This window comes from Symphalangus syndactylus, chromosome 8 (assembly GCF_028878055.3).
Source record: "Symphalangus syndactylus isolate Jambi chromosome 8, NHGRI_mSymSyn1-v2.1_pri, whole genome shotgun sequence".
Classification (NCBI taxonomy): domain Eukaryota; kingdom Metazoa; phylum Chordata; class Mammalia; order Primates; family Hylobatidae; genus Symphalangus; species Symphalangus syndactylus.
Window position 1 is genome coordinate 22,502,513 of NC_072430.2, and position 18,250 is coordinate 22,520,762.

The 18,250-nt window shown below is 47.5% G+C and overlaps 1 protein-coding gene across 3 annotated transcripts in view; it reads left to right on the forward strand.

The window, feature by feature from the left end:
- Positions 1-285: 285 nt before the first annotated feature.
- Positions 286-18,250, forward strand: part of SERPINA12 (serpin family A member 12) — a 30,955-nt gene continuing 12,990 nt past the window's right edge. Inside the window, exons 1-2 of one of the 3 annotated variants that reach the window (XM_055291404.1) lie at positions 286-730; positions 1,967-2,321. The gene's annotated coding sequence lies outside the window, so the exon portion shown is untranslated. Of the gene's footprint in view, positions 731-1,966; positions 2,322-8,850; positions 8,979-14,156; positions 14,347-18,250 lie in introns of those variants that run through there. The other 2 variants (XM_055291405.1, XM_055291406.1) reach the window with 2 other exon arrangements.

An 18,250-nucleotide genomic window follows, 5' to 3' on the forward strand; every position in this document is an offset into this window, starting at 1 on the left:
CTTTCATTCTCCTTTCTTTTCCCTCCTGCTTAAATGCAGGGAACAATGACAAAGTTCTCTCTTGCCAGTATTTTCCCATTTCCCCGTGAGAACACCACAGGCTCCCCAGGAAGTTTGCTGAGCACAGCTGCCCTTGGCTTTCCCCAGCCAGGAGCCACTGAGGCTTTGAACACATTCAAAGGGCCATTTCTTCCCCACACATTCCAATGCAGCCTCTCAGCCTGAACTATCTCTGGGAGACTGGAGGTGTCACAAGCTGGGAGGATCACTGGATAATTAGGGAGACTCCCAGGTGCCTGGCAGAGAGTCCTCACCAGCCCCCTGCCGGATGTCTGGCTGGCATCTGAGGGGACCGAACATGGCAAGAAGCAAAACAGCAGCACAAGAAACCAGTTTCTTCATCGGAAACTAAGCAGGTTCCACTCCAGAACAGAACCCACAGACCCAGGCGCTGGGCCTTCTTAAGTCTGGGAAATCACTCATCCCCAGGAGAAAAAAAGAACAAAAGCTTCCAGTACTGGGGATGTGGGGAGAAGTTTTTAAAAAATATCAGCCCAATATATGGGAAAATATGGGGTGCAGGCATCCCCAGGTGTCAAGCGTCCAGATCCATAGACACACTGGGACGATGGTGATCATCAGTATCACTCCCTCTGACTCATCAGCCCTACAGGGAAGAGACCACGCTGGTGCACAGTCGGTGCCAAACCCACGTTTGTAAAAGAATAAGGTGAGTTAAGTTATAGAAGGAGCTAACCAGAAATCTAGGAGGTACCTCTTGTAGGGAAGAACCCAGGAAAGCCGCCATGCTTGCTTTGGGAGACAGGTGAGTAGCGAGAAGATGCTGCTCGCAAAAAGCCTCCAAAACACACATTTGAAACTCTCCACTGTGCTTCCTGCTATGACAGGCACTGCCTGGGTGCAAAGCTGTGCTACACATGGTCCCACTGTCTGATGCCTGTGATAGAGTGAGGAAGTGACACTCACACACATTTATGCTGAGAGCTGTGGAACTACGTGTGGTCCTCGGCTGCTGGGACGCAGAGAGCCATGTGCTGTGCCCCCAAAGGGAAATTTCATTCATATTTAAGGTCAGCAAGTTCACTGCTCTTCCCCCGAGGCTTTTTCCTCCCCCATGTTATCCCTATTTTACTGTTTTAATGCGTGTGTGTGCAATAGCTACGGTGACACATACGGTTTTTCCTTCCTGCCCTTCCTATAGAAACTGCCCCTCCCTAGGTGCCTGCTTGTGGGAGCTGTCATTTTATCACCTGTTCTGCCCTGACCCATGTGTCCAGAAGTGTTTGACCCAAAGAGGGGCACCTGAACCAGGTGGGGATGGTCTGAGCCTTGGAATTAGGACCTGGGGTCAGAAAGTGCAAAGGCAATAGGTCTTGGGGACAGAAACTGTAAGGTATAAGCTTTGGAAGATGTTGGGGGTGATAGTTCCAGCCAGGTGTGTCAGTGTAGAGAAGAATTCTCACCCTCTGTGGTTCCAGATAAGAGTTGGCTACGAGAGAAAGGTACCTCTGGTTTGGAAGGCAGAAGTTAAGCAGGAACACTCTGAGGTTGGTGTGGGGTGCTAGACGCTGCCCCCCTTCACCTGCTGGTGCACCTGGTGGTTGTGAACAGCATCTGTGGCTCTTCCAGCCCTCAGCAGGCCTCCTCCTTCAGTTCTCCAGGTCTCAGGTCAGGTGAGGAGCACTGGCCCCTTCCTCGGGTCACTGTGTCAGCCAGGCTGGAGTGACAGATGTGGGTTCCGGTCTGTCCTTCAAGCTTTGACCAGGCCTCATTCTGCCCCATCTCATACCCAGGTTTTCTTCTCCTTCCCCACCTGGCTGACCTGCAGAGGTTCTGGGCTGACCACCAGACCCAGGATGACAGCCTTCCACAGACTTCTCCCCAGCTCCCACCACTGGGGGGCCTAATCCCTGCAGTAACATCTATCTCATATCACTCTTCGTAGTGTTGCTGCCCTGGTGGAAGCCCAGCTCAGGTGGAGGAAGCCAGCTTGCAGAGAGAGCGAGAACAGAGCCAGCACACAGATTGGAGCAAAGGCAAGGGCAGATGGAAAGTTCTGGCGGCATCATGTCAAGGCTGCCATCCGAGACCTCCCTGAACCCCACTCTCTCCAGGTGGAACCTGCTTGCTCGGCGCCGCCTTGGATGCTGCGGGCTGGTGCATTCCCTGCTTGCAAAACTCTGCGGGGCTGGGTTCCTCTCTTCTCTTTCCAAACATCCCAGGAAGTGGATGGTTTTATCCAAATTCAGCAGATGAGTAAGAAGAGTCTTCGGGAGGTGCAATAGCTTTCCAGGGATGAGGTAACTGGGAGCAGAGCTGGTGTTCAAACTCGATCTGCTCAACTCAAAATCCACAGCATTTCCCTGCCCTGAAATGACCTGCATCTGCACTGCTTGCCCTCATCTGCACTGCTTGCCCGCATCTGCACTGCTTGCCCGCATCTACACTGTTTGCCCTCATCTGCACTGTTTGCCCACATCTGCACTGTTTGCCCTCATCTGCACTGCTTGCCCGCATCTGCACTGCTTGCCCTCATCTGCACTGCTTGCCCGCATCTGCACTGCTTGCCCGCATCTGCACTGCTTGCCCGCATCTGAACTGCTTGCCCGCATCTGCACTGCTTGCCCGCATCTGCACTGCTGTTCTTTGGCCGTTTGAGTATCAGCTCCTTGAGCACAGAACCTGGCTGTCCTTGCCATCCCCAGCTCCTGGATCAGGGCCCAAGTGGAGCAGCATTTGCTGTCTGTGCAGGCACAGACCCTGGGATATGGGAACTTGAGAGAGGCTCTGTAGGGCAGGCATCCCCGTCGACGGCGATGCTGAGTGGGTGGCTCCTGCTCCTTCATTGCCTCTAGACATGGTGGTGGCGGGAGGGGAGGACACAGGTGGATTTGATTGCCTCTTGCAGGGGAAGGTGATGTAGAAACTCTGGGTTCCTCCCATTCTATGGCCACCTTCTCCAGGAAGCCTTCCCGGACCACCCAGACAGCCCTAGGTCTTCCTGACACTCTGACTCTTAAATTCTCACCAAGCAGCAACCCCTTGTGATTCCACTTCTCTTTCAGTCTATGGCTTGGCACTCCCAATCATCTGCCTCTCCCACAGAAACATGTCGCATAGTTTCAGGATCCCCCAGGCATGTCACCTTCAGCCCAACATTGGTAACCTTGGCTGTGCTGGCCCTTGGGGACCATCACTCCAGGCTCTGCAGACCCTGACCCAGGTGTCCAACTCAGCCACTGAGTCAGGCCCAGCAGCAGGTGTGTGGCTGGTGGCTTTGGCCTTCTTTTCTGGCCAAAGAGCACCATTTCTCCGGCCACCATGGGTTTCCTCAGTCCGTGGAAGCTGGCCTCTGCCTCGGGGCCCTGATTCATTGCCTGTTCTCCCACTGGGCTGCAATCCTGTCTTGACATCCAGCCTAATCCTTGCCCACCTCTACACTCTCCCCCGCTGAACTGCATTCCGACCAGTGGCTGCAGAAGCCCTGAGTCAAATAACTACAGACTCAAAGCCCCACGACCTGCCTACCTGTGGCCACCAACTGCCACCACTTCAGAATTCCCTTGCCCTGCACTTCCTCTAAGCCCTTAGATCTAAGACATGGCCCAGACCAAGTCCCTGGAATAGACCCACTGGCTCAGAGAGCATCTGGTCCCAACTGCCGGACACCCACATGGACCCAATTGCACCCCACCCCCAATGCCCAAAGCAAGCCCTTTAGAGCCACCTCCAAGGGCCCACCCAGGTCCCCACCTGACCCCAGCCCTGCTCAGTTTGCCCACTTCTTGCATCGAGTTCTAAGGTTGTTCTCCCACCTCTGCCAGCCATAACTAGGAGGTGAGTCACAGCCACCAGGGGCTGGCAGACAGTGCCCACCCGGTAGCTGTGGCGTCTAGCTCTGTCACGTGCCTGCAGCACACGAGTCCCATCTGGCCTGGCATGCCCAAGGCTGTCAGCGTGTGCCAGGTGGGAGACAGCTGTGGCTGGAGGGGGGTGGATGTGGACGCACTTGTGGCCCTTTGGGGTTGCTGCCAAAAACAACCGTCTCTGTCATCAGTGCCATCACAAAATAATAATTAAGGTTATATGAGGATAAGAATAATAGTGATTGATAATAATAAAACAACAAGCCAGCCGCCATGGAGTACCTAAGCTGCACAGTCCAGGCACAGTCCCAGGGCTTTGCACGAATTATCTCAGCCTCTCAACAGTAGGGAGGTGAGTATGATTGCCCTCATTTCACAGGTGAGTAGGTTGAGGCACAGATGTGCTGAGATGTGGGGTGGCCTTGGGAGTCTAGGCCCGCACCATGCTGCCCTTCTCAAACCCATACCCCTTCTCAGACTGTGAGTCCCCCAGGGAGCCACTGGAGCAACCTCCAGGCTGTTCATCCAAGGAGGGAAAGCATTTTTGGTCTTGGGAAGTGACGCAGAGGGGCTGATTGGCTGAAGTCCCACTGGTCAGGTTATTCTGGCATTTGGAAACACCACTGGAAGAAAATAGCAGTTGTATGGTGGTTAGGTTTTCATCCCAACACCACAGATTTCAAGCTGAGCACCCAGTAATTTTTTAAAAATTCATCCCAGAGTGGAGGAAAATGGAAGCCATTGGTCCAGCCCTTGGGGACCCCTGCAAAATTCCGAAGTCACAGAGCAGCCTGTGCACGGGCGGTTATGGTTTACACCACACCTTTTACAGTCACTACTTTAATTTCTCCTCCCAATGGGTTTCTCAAACATTTCCTCAGTTTTATGGGTGAGGAAATCAAGATCCTGAAAGATGAAGTAACTTGAGGAGGGTTGCACGGCTAGGAAACAGCAGCCATGGAGCCTGAATCCAGATTTTCTGTCTCTACATAGAATTCTCTACAGTCTTCTCCCGCTCTCAGGTCCTCCCTCCCTGCTTCAGATTCCTGAGTCTCTACTGTTTCTTGGTTTGCACTGCTTAAAGGTATCTGATATCAGCCATTTGCATCTTTGTATTCTGTCTCCGAAAGTAATTGTCCTTCATTTTGTCTTGGATTATAAAGGCAGTTCTCTGTAAGAGGACTGTCTGGTATCAGCAAACAAGCCGTGGCAGCTCAGAGTATGCCCTTACAAATAAGGGTGACCTGCTTACCAGCCCACACTTGGTTTCTATCAGCCTGCTTTTGCTTATCCTGGAGGGAGAGCTGAAAACCTGGATGACTGAAGGGAACTTCCCTTCTTCCACCTGCATGGTGAGCTGTGGGATGGCTGCTTCCAGCGCTACCCTTGGTGTCACTCCTCATTCTTATGCTAGTGGCTTGAGCTGCTAATGGAACCCACTGGGGAATGTGTGGAACATTCCTGGAGAATAGATGTGTGGGCTTGTGTATTTCTTCACTACATCTTCTCTGTGACTTGGCCCTTTCCTTGGTCTTAAGTAGACAACCACTCTGTTTTCCCAAATTTCTGAAAGCTCGAAATGAGCTTTTCCCATCCTTAACTATATAATAGCACACAAAATAGTCAGTAGTTAGGTGTGAACAGATAACCCTATTTGGGTAGCTACTGACTATCCATCCAAATTCCTCCTGAATTTTAAGGATCCCAGCCATCCTTAACATTTGATTTTTGCTGTCTGATCCATTCTTGATAGCACGTTTCATTTGAGGGACAAGAATTGTCCTCCTGGGCTCCAGCAGTGTTAGGCACCCAACACCCTCACTCTTGATGCTGGAGGATGAGAATGGTGAGCAGAGTGTGACTTGGATGAACAGAATCAGCTCACTGTCATCATGTTTATCATTAGTAATGCCCATTAATAGTAATTAATTACTATTTTATTAATTACTATTATAACTATTGCTATGATTACTACTAATTAGTTTTAATGGATCCTCTCCACGTGGGCCATTGCATTTGATAGCACTGCTAACAATCTGATGAAATGAACAAAGCAGGTACTTCAGTAGTCCCATTGGGCAGATGGAAATACTGAGGCACAGAGAAGTGAGGTGACCTGGGTGAGGTGGCCCAGCTTGCTGCGGCTGTAGGACCTGTGCTCCACCTCAATGTCACAATGCCCCCCTGAGATGGGACCTGTGAGTGGGTGGGGGATGGAGCTGCTGCTTTTTTTGTTTGGAGGCCTTGATTTGATTCAATATCTGCCTCTCGTGGGTGCAAGTGATGTTGAACTCACCCCTCTACAGAACTCTTGTTCTGTTTGGTTTTTGAGATGGAGTATCACTGTCACCCAGGCTGAAGTGCAGTGGCGCAATCTCAGCTCACTGCAACCTCTGCCTCCTGGGCTCAAGCAATTCTCATGCCTCAGCCTCCCGAGTAGCTGGGACCACAGGTGCGAGCCACCACTCCCAGCTAATTTTTGTATTTTTAATAGAAATGGGGTTTTACCATATTGGCCAGGCTGGTCTCAAACTCCTGACCTCAAGCCATCCACCTGCCTTGGCCTCCCAAAGTGCTAGGAGTACAGGCGTGACCCCCCAGTGTCTGTCCCTTCCCTGGTCTGTGAGCTTATGAGGACTTGATTATTTCTCTCTCCCCCGCACCTGGCTTGCTGCCTGGTACATCATAAACATTCAATCTACTTTTCAACTCAAGTTCTGCCTCTTTGGAAGGAAGCAGGAAAGGAGGATGAGGGAAAGGCAGGTGAGAGAGGTGGGTGGGACACCTTCCAAAGGAGAAGTCGAATGGCTCAGAGATGGAGAACTGAAGGTGGTGTCGGCTCCTGTTCTGGGCTGCATGAACCAACCCTACAAATCCTAGAGTGAGCCATCCCAGGAGCCAGCATTTAACAGCCACAGTCTTATGTGGGGCATGCAGACACTTCCAGAATTTCCTTGATTTCTCCCAAATTTTCTGCACTAGTGGTATCTACATATTTTTTTTCTGCTTTTATATTAAGAAATTCTTATGAAGCTGCACATTCATTAAATAACCATGTGACATTTGACAGATGACTCACTATCCCAAACCTCAGCTTTCTAATCTGTATAGTGGGACAATGATCCCTCACAGACTTGTAAGAATTAAATGTGTGCGTGTGTGTGTATATATATATGTGTGTGTGTGTGTGCGCATGTGTGTGTGTGTACATGAGGTGTGCACAGAAATACACATGCTGCTGAAATCAAATTGGTGGGCTACCTGAAAGTGCAGAAAAACATTAAATTATGGACTTTTTTGCAGTTTGCCATTTTTCTTCCATAAATATTTTTCTGAAATGCTCTTTTTAAATTTCAACAGTTTTTGGGGTACAGGTGGCTTTTGGTTACTTGGATTCAGTTCTTTAGTGGTGATCTCTGGGTTTTACTGCATACGTCACCTGAGCAGTGTACACTGTACCCAATGTGTAGTTTTTTATCCCTCACCACCCCCTCCCAACATTTTCCCCTGAGTCCCCAAAGTCCATTATATCATTCTTATACCTGTGCTCACAGCTTAGCTCCCACTTATGAGCAAGAACGTGCAATACTTGGTTTTCCATTCCTGAGTTACTTTAGTTAGAATAATGGCCTCCACCTCCATCCAAATTGCTGTAAAGGACATTATTTCATTCCTTTTTATGGCTGAGTGGTATTCCATGGTGTGTATATACCACATTTTCTTTATTGATTCATTGTTTGATGGGCACTTAGGTTGGTTCCATATCTTTGGAATTACAAAACATGTGCGTGCATGTGTCTTTTTCATATAGTGACTTCCTCTGGGTAGATTCTCAGTAGCGGGATTGCTGGATCAAATGGTAGCTCTCCTTTTAGTTCTTTAAGGAATCTCCATTCTGTTTTCCATAGGGGTTGTAGTAATTTACATTCCCACCAGCAGTGTAAAAGTGTTCCCTTTTCACCACATTCATGCCAACATCTTTTTTTTTTTTTTTTTTTTTTACTTTTTAATTACGGCCATCTTGCAAGAGTAAGGTGGTATCTCATTGTGGTTTTCATTTACATTTCCCCGATGGTTAGTAGCGTTGAGCAAATTCTCTTTTTTTTTTATATCCTCTGTTGTTCTGCTCTTCTATCAGCATCTAGATCTGGCTTGAATGACATTTAGCATGGAGTTGGGTCTATATTGTTTTAAGTGAAATTGATTGACAGCATGACTTCCAATAGTTTGGCTGTCTCAGGCAACCACAGATCCAATGCAGTCTCCTATTGCCCATTGTACAGGTGGGTACAATGAGAACCAGATGGCTTCTCCAGCCACCAGGTGCATTATGAGTCACCTATGTCTGGTACCCAGACCACAGGCCCAGGCCCTGAGACCTCCCAGAGCTCGGGAGTGGGGTGGGTTTGGATGGATGGGCTCCCTGCTCCCAGGTTGCACCTAGGAGGTGAGAGAGGGCCATGCGAACATCTGTGCCAGGCGGCTGGTATTCTACAGCAGTGCCAGTGTGCCCACACCCATTCGTGTCCTGCCCCAAGGAAGGAATCTGGGGTGGAAGATTCTGCTCAAAGATGATCACAGAGATCAGGGCTGTGGAGCTGGGAGGGGATGGCGTGTGTCACTGGTTTCTGGTGCACTCACTTTTATGAGGTTTACTGGGTGCCAAACACTCAGGTCCTAGCAAGCCAGGCCCTCATCAGTGAATCTACAGAGCACCTTGGGTGTACCTAGCACAGTGCCCCTTGCTCTTAAGGATGGGAGAGAAAAAGTAGGCCTGAGCTTTCCCAAGCGGTGAGGAAAGGAACTCCCAGATGCATTGCTCTCTGAGTGTGACACTTGGCAGGGCCAGTTGGCCAGGCTGATCCTGGGAAAGGGGTGGAGGTGGCAGAGGCAGGCTCAGTAGGTCATTGGGCAGAAGTCCACCCAGTTTGTAGACAAGGCTTCTGGGGCTGGGGAGCCTAGAGGAACATACTTGGAACCTGGAGGCTGCAGGACCAGGACCAAAAAAGGACTAGGAGGCTGGGATCAGCAACACCTGGGGAAGGCCAAGGAAGACTGACCTGAGGGGAAAGGAGGAACTGGGGAGGTGAGGTTAGTCCAAGGGGCCGTGTGTGTGTGTGTGTGTGTGTGTGTGTGTGTGTGTGTGTTGTCTGTTTCTCTGTCTTAGAAAAGATAACCAAGGGCCAAGGTGATCACTCAGATAGACAGACATTCTGCGTCCTTCTCATGCCTAGCCCTAGGGCTGGATCACCAGTCTGGCCAAGAGTTCCATGGGTCTGTGCTGGCTGCCAAGATGCTGTGGCCATGCTTTCATTTATGGTCTACCAGAAAGCTATCCATGGAACAAGGGATTCAGACCCAGAAGACCTGATTTTTGAGTCCTAAATCTGCTAACTGTCCAGCTATAGGAAACTCAGATTTCTCATGTGTAAAAATGGGTCTAGCAGCACTTAAACTTGCAAAGTTGGTGTGAAAAATACATAATGTCTATGAATAACCATATCTACTAATATGTATATGGAAGTACCCTGTTCTGCAGAGACAAAGACAAAGAAGAAAATAAGATGAGGAAACTCAAAGCTGGCCCCCACCCACAATGTTTCAATACATATTTACCCAAATTTTTTACCTTTTTGCTGATTGAGAAACACATGTGGTTACTTATTGATATATATAAGAACTCTTAATTGTTAAGAACATTAGCTTTCTATCTTGTACACACGTTCCGATCTGTGATTCCAAATTTTACGTATTCTATAGAGTTTTAACACGTTGCATAAAGATGGTATATCCATATGTGCCATCTTTTCTTACATGGTTTCTGGCTTGTGTATCACGCTTAGGAAGTTCTTTCTCACTCTAACATTATGAAAATGTTTTCTTCCAACACTTGTAATTTTATTTTTGAAATGATTTGTTTGTTTCCTAATAGCATTTGTGGAATTGTTCACCTTTTCTCGAATGTTCTGAAATGCCATCTTGAATTTTTTACTATTTATAGAATGCTTCCCATTTTTTTCAAAAAAAAATTTCCATTTCTCTCCTTTTATTTCTTACTTGTTTAGATTTTTGTGTGGAAAGATTTTCAACATTTTGTACTAGAAGCTTTTTAGGGTAACCTAGGATCTTACTGGAGATTGCTTAAAAATATTTTCTTTCAAAATCGATTATTTATTAATTTTAAATCATTTATTGATTAAGCTCCCCAGTTGGAGTTGAATTCAATGACTGAAAATACATTGCATTTACTCAGTCTTTGCCTTGTTGCTCGGAGGTACAGTATAATTTGTTCTAGTGGGATTTGGGCTTTGCAGTGTTTCACACTCTTGGTCATTGGCTCCCATAGCTGTCTGTCATGAGCATCAACTGGGGATCCTGCGGAAACCAAAGAAGAGTGCGGCCACCCAGGGAAATGCAAAGTATGATCTGGGATGGTGGCCAGGAATCTCTTTCTCTCTCTCCCTACTCTACTATAAATGGACATCTGGGTTGTTTCCACTTTAGGTCTATTACATAAAGCTGCTATGGACATTGCAGTACACGTCTTTGTAAGCCCACAAGCACTCATTTCCTGTTGGGCATATACCCTGAGGTACAATGAATGGGTCAAAGGGTAAGCATATGTTTACCTTTTATAGATCCTGCCAAGCAATTTTCCAACCAACACGTTGGTGTCGGTTTGCACACCCACCCGCAGTGTAAGAGAGTTCCACTTGCTCCATGTCCTCGTGTTGCCGGTCCTTTTAATCTGAGCTATTCTACTTGGTGTGTAGTGAGTTCTTCTTGTCGTTTTGTTTTGCATATTTTGATAATTAATGATGTCGAGCACCTTTTCAGATGCTTGTTGGCCATTTGGATATCTTCTTTTGTGAAGTATTTGTTCATGTCTTTGTTTAGTTTTTAAGTTGTTGTCTTTTTTCAGTCGATTTGTAGAAGTGCTTAAAAACAGGCATGAGCCTTTTATCAGACACAGACATTACACGTACCACTCCCAGCCTGTGACTTGCCTTTGTACTGTCCTAGGTAATTTTAGAGGAACAAGGCTCTTAATGTTAATGAAGTTCCATTTATCATTTTTTAAAAATGGTTAATACTTTCTGCCTATGTCATGGTCATGAAGATGATCTACTGTTAATATATTTTCTTCTAGAAGCTTTATCATTTTGATTCTTGCAGGTTTTGAGGTTAAAAAATATTAAAGACCAATAGTTTCATATGGTCCAATCTAATACCTTTCACATTTAGGTCTGTGACTTCTCAAATTAATTTTTGTATGTTGAGTAAAATGGTCACTGTTATTTTTTTCCTGTATGGACATTCACTAGTGTTTTATTGTTGTTGTTTCTTCACCATTCATTGAAAGGATCATCCTTTCCTTTGAACTGTAGCGATGCCGTTGTCACATATCAGGTGACTTCCCGTGTGGCTCTGTTGGATTCTCTAGTCTGTTCCATTGGTCAACTTGTCTGTCTCTGTCCCAATACCTTAATACTGTGGCTTTAGAGCCATCTTAATACCTGGTGGCTGAATGCTTTTAAAGACCTGGGAATCACTTGCTTTAGAGTGGGATTCTCAACCTTGAGTACTCATTAAATTCCCTGGAGAGAAGTTCTTAAAAGCACCTTTACCCAGGATTTATCCTGCATCAACTAACTCAAAATCTCTAGAGGAATGTTCTGAAAATAGATATTTTTAAAGCTCCTAGATGATTCTAATGCACTCCCAGGATGGAAACAACTGCTTTAGAAATAGGTTATTCCCATTTTGCAGTTAAAGAACCAGAAGCCCAAAGTCACACATACAATTTCTGGAGGCATTAGATTATTCACTCACTTTCTCCAGGATGCAAAATCCTTGATATAACTTCTCTCGCCCTCAGTTTTCTCCTAGAGAACACCTACTTATCCTTCAAAACCCAGCTTAAGAGTGCCCCATCTATGACGCAGTCCAAAGCACTCCATCTAGGATCAGGTGCCTCCTGCATGTTCTCATCTCCCAAAGTTACCTCTATCTTGGCCCTTACCTAGTATGACTTGTATCTCTGTGTTCTGTGTTCCCATCTGACTGGAGGTCTTGGAGTTAGGGTATGGCATGGTCACTAACATGTTTCTTGCATCTGGGAGATCCAAAGAGTGAGGATGAGGACCAGAAATTCCTAGCTCCCCTCTCACCCCTACACAAGGCAATAATGTAAAAAACATTCAGGCTACCCCTCAGCCTCCGGCCAGTGCCTTAGGCCCATTAACTTATAACAATCATCTTCCCAGGCTAGACAATCCCCTTCATCCTCCTAGCCCCCAGTGAACACCAGGCACAAATCCACGGGACCTGAATCTTGGCTACAGGCAGTCGGGGCAGCCTCAAGTCTAGGCTGAGGTCCCTTAATGGGCGCGTGAAGGGGGCTGCTCCCTCCCATGCCTATTTCCTTCACTGCTGTCCACAGACGTGCACCTCCTCTGGGGCTCTTTTCCCCAGGCAGGACGGGCAACTCCCAACCAAGGTGTAGCGCCTGGCTGGCCGGCAGCCCACCTGTGGCTACCCTCTGCCCATGGCCTACTGGCCTCTGGCACCATCTGAACTCAGGCATCCCCAGTGCTGCCCGTGTCGCTCAGTGGGCATCCCTACCCTGGCCTGTCCCTGCATGTCTTCCTTGGGAATTTGCCCTGGAGCAGAGTGTGTCTGGGGCAGGCGGGGAGGCATGACCCTCAGACTCACACAGGCCTCACCCTGTCATTAGAGGGCAGGTTTTCCCTCCCAAACCAGAGGTACAGACCTGGATTCTGGGTCAGTGTCCACCTCACTGGCTCCGATCTTCCATCGCTATAGCCTCTACAGTCACAATAGGACCACCTGCACTTCTTAGTCTCAGCCTGTCCTTCTGTCTCCTCTGCAACCTAGTGACCAGAGCCGGCCAGTGTGAAGTCTCTCGTCTCGCTGTTCACATGGTGTCTCTGACCCATGCATTCCAGCAGGCAGGCCTTGCTCCCTGGGTGAGGGAAGGTGGTGGCTCAGGGGCTTCTTCGGGGATGGTTTCTGATCTGGGCAGCTCTGGAATCCACGACCGCATGGCCTGTTCATCTAGGCCCTGAGTGCATAGAGTTTGTGGCTGGACCAGGCTTTGGAATGAACTAGCGTCTCCTCTTTCCAAGAAGGTTTCTCTGGGTCACCTGCTTTGAATAGCTCTGGGAATGAGAGTCATGTCTTTGCTAAAAGCATCAACCCAAAGGAAGGAAAACCACCACCCATGGCTCTTCCGAGGCCTCCGAGGAGCTTCGGTCAGATACGACCTACTGTGAAACACCACTCAATGGGGAAGAAATATGTGAATGTTTTTTCCGCTCACTGGAGCTCACTAGCTAAAGCAGAATTGAAGATAGGCATGTTGAGCTTATTGCTCTTCCATCCCAGGATCAGTGGGTTTGGAATGTTCCCAAACATCATCAATGCTTCTCTCTCCAAGTGATAAAACTGAAGATAAGAATTTTATTTTATTTTATTTTAAGCCTTTGAAAAATTAATCCTAAAGTAATATCTGTTTTTTATTATTATTATACTTTAAGTTTTAGGGTACATGTGCACAATGTGCAGGTTTGTTACAAATGTATACATGTGCCAACACCATGGAATACTATGCAGTAATATCTGTTTTTTAAAGACAATTTGGAAAATATAGAAAAGTAAGGGGGAAGAAGAGACAACAGAGCCCAACCATAGTCTCATCACCCCAGCACAACAAATATGCAATAGGAAAACAGTTTGTAATTTCCATGATCATGAACTTTGAGGTGGATTTTTAATTCCTGTTCTTCCTAACAGAACCTATGCATTTAGTTGTCTATTTGTCTGTCCTCGAACTTTTTCCCCAAAGGACTCGATGTGAGCTAAGGTAACAGAGCTGACAATTTGGAACACATGAAAAAATAGCAAAAGAAAATGGTGAGAGATACATGGTAATGACCCCAAGAAACCCAGTTATCAACCTGTTCCCATGGGCAGCAATGATGATATTTGGGTTGAATATTTAGTATTAGGACTCCAGGCTCATCTACTTGTAGACTATTCTGGCTTCCATACCCAGAGAGCGATTGGGAAACAGAGTCGTTGCAAAAGGTGTCTAGTGGACTTCATTACGGAAGCCACAGCCCAGTGGGTGTGGCCAGTACAATATCATGCTGCTGCCTCCACAAGTGAGGAGAACTCCCAGGGAGGTGGTGTGGCCATTGCTCCCAAAGCCTCCATCACCTGCCCACTCACACCAGCTCATTTATTGGCCTTACTCTTCCAAGAGGCCATGGAAGTATAAATAATAAAGCAAGAAAGGCAGGTGCATTTGGCTGGCTCAGTGGACTTCTGAATGTACTGTGAGTATGAGACCTTCCCTTCCAAAAGATCTGGTGCTTCTTGCTTTTTCCACACGAAGCTTGCTTCAGACTGAGGGAGGATATAGCACTGTCCACAGGTGGGTGTATGAAAGGAAAATTCTAGAGGATCACTAAAATCCAGGTAAACCCCTCTTGAGGAATTTGTTGAACATCTTTGGCAGGGTGTTATGGATGTCTACTGCCCAGTGCTTTTCTAAAGAGAAAAGCTTCATGAATTTGGGGATGGGAGAGGTCTTGGGACATAAGTGGTCCCTTCAACTTGGGTCCACCCCTGCTGCATGATGCTGGCCACAGTCAGCCTTGTATGTGCTGTTTGTGAATCTTTACCTCTCTCTGAGGACAGAGGCTGGATCCATCAACTCACTGGTTCATGGAGAAAGTGAGGCGAAGCAGCCTGTTCAATGCATTTCTGCAGAATTGCCTTCACCAATGATGCACATTGCAACAACGATCTCTTCCTTTGACCACTCTGGGCCTCATTTCCCTCTTTATGGCACAGATAGTCCTGAAGTCAATGATCTCTCAGCCTTTCCAACCCACATACCCCTCCTCCTAGAAGGCAGTCACGGAAGGGGAAGAGGACCAGGTCAGGCAAACAGCTGGAAGGTTCTTGAGGGTTTGGAGAAGACTGTAGGGCTTGTTGGGCTGAAAGTCAATCTGCAGCATCAATATGGACCATTTCCTGGGCATTGCTCTAGTGCCCCAGTGCCTGACACAGAGTGAGGACTCAAACATATTTCTTAAAGAATGAAGGCAGAAATCTAGAGGGCAAATTAAGAAGCAGAATGGGGACATGTGCTCCACTCTTTGTTTTCCAGGAAGGAAGAGAAAGTATATTGCTGTGGTCATCAGAGTTTGTTTATGGGGCTTCTCTTACTTCTAACAGGGGAGAGAAGATATGTCCTACCACCACTTAGTTCTAAATGTGCTTTTCAAAATAATAATTTAATTTCTAATGTATATAGAGTGATTTCTTCTTAAAGCAATATCAGTCCTTTAAAACAGGTGAGCCACAGAGCAGGCCTGGAGTGGCTCTTCAAGTGCAGGGCTCTGGTGAGGGTCTTCTGTTGGGAGGCCAAGGCACATCTTTAGCAAGGATTCCTCAGATTTCTCAGCCCAAAGGAGGGCACCGGGTTTACCCAAGTGCTGCACATTCCAAGGGGCGCTCTGAAAAGTTTCTGAGGAAAGGTGGCATCTCAGAGGGCCTGGGGTTCCTGGGGCAGGAAGGGGTTTCTGGGGCAGGAAGGGGTGTCTGGTGCATGCAGCCAAGTGTAGGAAGCATCTCCCCGATGAGCAGGCAACACACTGGTTGCCTGAAGCTCGCTCTATTGGTTCTCAAGACATGGGAACTTGTCCAAAGCATTCTAAACTTTTTGGTCTCATTGGCTTGAGGAAGGATATTACATCAACTCTTTCTAGCCAGTCAATTTCATCCCAGGGAAGAGAGGTAGAGTGGTCCACTATCAGGAGAGGAGTGACCTGCCGGAGGGCAGGGGGAAGTCTCTCTAAAGGAAACTGTGGTTCCAAACCACTGGGCACGGAGTAGACCTTCTGTAGCCTGTGTGTGTTATCCCTGTTTAGGTTTTGTTTCTTCAAAGTGTGGTGATAACGGGGGTAGCACTTTGTAAAATTAGAAATTTTATTATTGTTGAGTCTGCTGTCACAGCTCACTGTTGCTTCAGTTGGCTGATAGGGACGGTGTGGGAGGTGGAAGCAGTGCCCTCCCACAGGGAAACTCCCTCTCCTGTAGATTTAAGCTGCCTGTGCTACCTGTGCCAACGCTTCCCACCTGGTTTGGATCTGTCTTTAGGATGAATGACTTCCGGGTCAGTGAGGCACTATTTTATCTAGTCATAAGAGGAGGGAATTATTTTTCCAAATTAATAGGGAACATGGGAGCAGGATGGTCAGAGAATTGAAATACTGACTACAGCTTCATGTGTCCCATGTGTACCCCATGGGGTTTGGTTTCTATCTTGTTCTTTTTTTTCTTGGTTTTGTTTTAGTTTTATCTCTTTATTTATTTTGAGTGACAGCCAAACACACACACACACACACACACACACACACACATTCCAAACTAAAAGCCAACAAACAATTGCTCAACTCAGGAGAGCAACCTATCAATTGATTGGGAAATAACCAGTTGTTCAGCTATTTTAATTGATGGAATTAAAAAATTAGCCTACTCAGGCATCTAACCCAACTGACAAATTTGGGTCAGTTTAAAGCCCGTGATGACAGATGGAAAGGCCCAGAATGAGGCTGGTGTGGGCTGTTTGGGGGAGAAAGGCCAGATGTTCGCACTCAGGGAGCCAGGGCAGGAGGCCCGGTGGAGACTGCTGTGACATAGGCATGCTGAGATGGGAGGGTGCTGAGACCCGGCCAGGCCAGGGTGTGGGCTGTGTCCCTTGGCGGGGGGGGGGGGTGGTGGCAGTGCCACCTGATCAGCAGCATCTCATGGGGGAAGAAACCAAATAGTCACCACCTCCCCCTCATTTAATAGATGAAGATATTGAAAGCCTGAAGGGTGAGGAGACTTGCCTCGAAACACCTAACAAACACACAAGTAGGGGAGGACCGCTATCCAGACCTGGAATTCCATAATCCGTTCTCGTTTCTGAAACTTGACAATGTTTAGGGATCAGTGACTGAACATCACTTTAAAGCTGTGTGTGCCACAAAGTGTTCCCAGGATGGTGCTTTCTGCAGGTTCCTTCCCTGCTCCGGCCCTGCCCTGCCCAGCCTCCTCCAAGGCTCCTCCCAGGCTGCTGGTTTCATCGCTGCTGAGAATGTTTTCTCAGCTCCTTAAGGGACATGTCTTAACTTCTCCACTCCTAGGCGCTGGGAACTTGCGCCCACTCTGAATAGCAGAACCTTCTATTTTTAATCCAGGCAGCCTTTGTAAACAGTGCAGCCCCCTAAACCCTGAGATGGAATCTTTCCTATTTTCTTTTGTTTATCTGAAGCATCCTTGGGAATCTTACTAATTTCTCTTCTACAATCTGTTTTCAGACAGTCCATAGAGCCCTTGTTCATCACCAGCTCTTATTAAGTTTTACCAAAGAGTGGTTTTTGGGGATAGAAGGTGCTTAGAGAGGACCTAGGTTCAGAGAGGGAAAGTGCTTTCTGGAATGTCACACAGCTACCAAGGCATGAGAGCAGAGCACAGAACTCCTGCCTACTTAGTAGTCCTGGTGTTTTAAAAAATATGTATCAGCCCCTATTTGTGAGGATGTTTTTGGCTTCAAGGAAGTGACCATGTAACTCAACGTCACTGGGGGTCCAGAGGCAGGGTGGGCTCTGGGGTCAGCTTTTTCCATGGACCCAGCTCTGGTTTCTCTTAAGAGCCCTTGGATGCATCCTCTTTGTGCTATGGCTTTGTCTTAGAGTCACTTCCCTCATGGGGCAAAGTTGCTGTAAGTCCCTGCATACCATGCCTTCCTGCCCAGGACATCCCAGGAAAGAGACAGGCCAGCACCCCAACATTCCAACAAACAGTCTTGAAATCCTCCCTCATTGCACCCCTTAAGCCACATGCCCCTCCCTAAACAATGATCAGGGCAGAAATTCCTTCCTGCACTGATTGGATTAAGTCTGGCTCCTGAACCAACCAGTAGCAGGAGAGTTGAGATGCCCCTGCACTAATCAGGCCCTCCCTTGGAGCTGGGAGGGGTTTGTGTCCCTGATGCACATGGTCTGCCTGAGAGAAGAGTATATTATTGAAAAGAAGAAAAAGAAAGAGAAGATGAGGAGAAGAGGATAAGAGGAGAAGAAGGGGAGGAAGGGGAAGAGGAGAAGAAGGAAGACGAGGATCTATTGGGAAGCTGGGAGAATGGATGCTGAGGAAGCAATGAGCAGTATTCACTAGAATTTTCCAATACTATACTACAAACTCCTTGAAGACCTTTGTTGTGATCAAGGTTCTATCCACAGTGCTTGGCGTAGAAGGATTTGGACATGAAGAACCAGGGAACTGGG